Source organism: Notothenia rossii, assembly GCF_949606895.1.
Source record: "Notothenia rossii genome assembly, chromosome: 8".
Taxonomy (NCBI): domain Eukaryota; kingdom Metazoa; phylum Chordata; class Actinopteri; order Perciformes; family Nototheniidae; genus Notothenia; species Notothenia rossii.
This window is the reverse complement of record NC_136906.1, coordinates 126,775-129,883: the sequence shown is the minus strand read 5'-3', so window position 1 is coordinate 129,883 and position 3,109 is coordinate 126,775. Positions and strand designations below refer to the sequence as shown.

Sequence of the window (3,109 nt, the reverse complement as noted above, 5' to 3'; positions counted from 1 at the left end):
TGTATAACCATGAAGTCGTCGGGCGACATGGGGAGATCCGGTGGTCCTTACAAAAACCTAACCCTAACCCTAACCCTAAACCCTAACCCTAACCCTAACCCCTAACCCTAACCCTAAACCCTAACCCTTAACCCTACCCCTAACCCTAACCAACCCTAACCCTAACACCCTAACCCCTAACCCTGACCTTAAAGGTGTTTGTCTTTGTTTGTTTTTGTATTCCACATAGACAGGCTGGGGTTCAGCACCACGCACAGAGCCTGCCCGCTACCTCCAGGGCGCATCACCACATTTTACAAGCCAGGAAAGGTGCATGGATCCTGGGTAAACATTGATTAAGTGTTTTTAAATGTGTGGAACAGTGTTTTGTCACTTTCAAAACTCTGTCATTGACCGGAGAATTTGGGTCGATGTTGTATTCAATCTGGCCATTAATATTCCAGTGAGACGAAGTACGTACATTGACCGGAGTGATCCCATGTAAATTTTGTCCAAAAACCGGAGCATTCCCTAGCCCTAACCATACCAAGTTTGTTATCCCTGTGATGTTTTAAATATTTGACATTGTCCAATGTCTCAATCTTCACACCAACACATCATGGCGTATATAGCAACGTTTATCAGCTCCCTCTGTCAATGTATTGTGAAGATATGCGCTTGTCCAGTTGTAATGGAGATGATCTCTCGGCTGTAGATCACGGTCTCCATTACGTATTATATAGCTTCACTATTAGTGAAGCATATTCATTTGTTCCACAATAAAATATTGCACAGGAAGCATTTCATTTACAAAAAATGACAAGAGCTTGTGTGGCGTTCAAACCCGTTTATTGAATGGTTGACATCAGTATGAGAAACATATATTAATCCTTAATGTCGGAGGGCTGGATTGGCACGCCAACCTAAGGGGGGTGAAAAAAGCGTGATTAGCGATTTTAGTAATTTATAAGCTGTTTAGACTAAGCAATACACATTTGTTATATATTTGTCATATCATCCCTGCAGTAGTTATCATAACTCACCTCCCTGTTCTCCTGTCATAGGTCCCAGGTTCCGTCACCGTAAAGACTCCCCAGGGAAACAGCGAGACCTGTTTTATCATTCCGGGTGGGGTTATTGAGCAGGATGGAGGAAGGGGTGGTTTTTTATTGTGTACATTGATGTTTGTTTGTAATATTTTTTCTTTCATAAATTAATTAGGTATTATTGAATTCTCAGCAGGAAACCGATGGACTGTCCACTAAAAGTAAGGAATGAGTCCTTACCCCAAGTGAAGGAGTTCAAGTATCTCTGGGTCTTGATGGGCTTCGAGCAGGACCACAGCAACAGGCCTAGTACACGGTTCATGATACAGAACAATCCTGTAATACTGCAAACCTGCAAGAGGAGGGACACAAAAACTCCGGGGAGCGATGCCCCGGGGGTTGAGTTAGTGATATGTATTAATGAATGTATAGAGGAAGTCTAAGTGTAGACCACCCTGGCTTATTTGGAGTGCCCTCAGGGGCAAAAGTAAAGGGTAACTTTCTGTCTGTCCATTTGGTCACCCGTGTCTCCAATGTAAAGACCTAAGATTGTACATTTGGAAAATTAAACTCCCTAACGGGGAGTAAGTGATATGCATTAATGAATGTATACATAGAGAGGAAGCCCAAGCCTACAAGAACATAAACAAGGGATTGGTCCAAGGTCAGCCCGAGCGAAAGCTGCAAAGAGGACAGAGACCAGCGTTAATACAAGTTGAACACTGTGCACTAACAGAGGATTCCACATCAAACCAGCGCCAAAACTGCCTTCACCACCTCAGACCACCAAAATCACCACGTTGACCACCTCAGCGGTCGTTAGAGGGTGGTTTTGGCGGTCTGAGGTGGTGAACGTGGTTTTTTTGGCGATCTGAGGTGGTGAAGGCAGTTTTGGCGCCGAATTGATGTAGAAACCTCTGTTAATACAAGTTGAACACCGTGCACCGTGCTGGTCCGTCCCCTTGCAGCTTTTGCTCGGGCTGACGTTGGACCGGACTCTAGTTTATGCTCCTATAGGCTTAGGCTTCCTCTCTATGTATACATTCATTAATGTGTATCATTAACTCAGCATTAGGGACTTGAATTTTCCAAATGTACAATCCTAGGACTTTACATCGGAGACGCGGGTTCCCAAATGGACAGACAGAAAAGTACCCTCACTTTTGCCCGAGTGCACTAAAAATAAGCCAGGATGCTACACCGCCAACCCTACCGCGTTCAGCACCTCAAACGACCGCCAACACCACCACGTTCACCATCTCAAACGACCGCCAAATAAAACACGTTCAGCACCTCAAACGACCGCCAAAACCACCACGTTCACCACCTAATACGACCGCCAAATAAAACGCGTTCAGCACCTCAAACGACCGCCAACACCACCACGTTCACCACCTCAAACGACCGCCAAAGAAAACGCGTTCACCACCTCAAACGATCGTAAACACAACCGCCTTCACCACCTCAAACGACAGCCAAAACTACCACGTTCACAAACAACCCCATAACACCCCCGTTCAATGCGTCTAACAATGCGTTCAAATCAATCAAACATCAACTTTTTGCAGAGAAAAAACACACTGCAATTCCTGCAAAGACAATACAAATGACAAAGTTGACTTACATGAAAATGAAGGATCCATGATGATGTCATAAAGTTTCCCTGTCACTCCAAAGACGTTACGATGGGCTTCGAGAAGGACCAGGGCAACAGGCTCTGTCACGGTTCATGATCCAAACCCATCCTGTAATACTGCAAACCTGCAAGAGAAGGGACACAAAAACTCCGGGGAGCGATGCCCCGGGGGTTGAGTTAGTGATATGTATTAATGAATGTATAGAGGAAGTCTAAGTGTAGACCACCCTGGCTTATTTGGAGTGCCCTCAGGGGCAAAAGTAAAGGTAACTTTCTGTCTTTCCATTTGGTCACCCGTGTCTCCAATGTAAAGTCCTAAGATTGTACATTTGGAAAATTAAACTCCCTAACGGGGAGTTAGTGATATGCATTAATGAATGTATACATAGAGAGGAAGTCCAAGCCTACAAGAACATAAACAAGGGACTGGTCCAAGGTCAGCCCGAGC

At 44.9% G+C, this 3,109-nt stretch overlaps 1 long non-coding RNA gene across 1 annotated transcript; it reads right to left on the bottom strand.

Annotated features, from left to right (window-relative positions):
* Positions 1-406: 406 nt before the first annotated feature.
* On the bottom strand, positions 407-1,499 carry LOC307017231. The gene is made up of 3 exons (XR_013802082.1): positions 1,266-1,499; positions 1,023-1,090; positions 407-902 (listed from the first exon to the last, which is right to left on the bottom strand). It is a non-coding gene; the product is annotated as an uncharacterized lncRNA (long non-coding RNA).
* Positions 1,500-3,109: the final 1,610 nt, after the last annotated feature.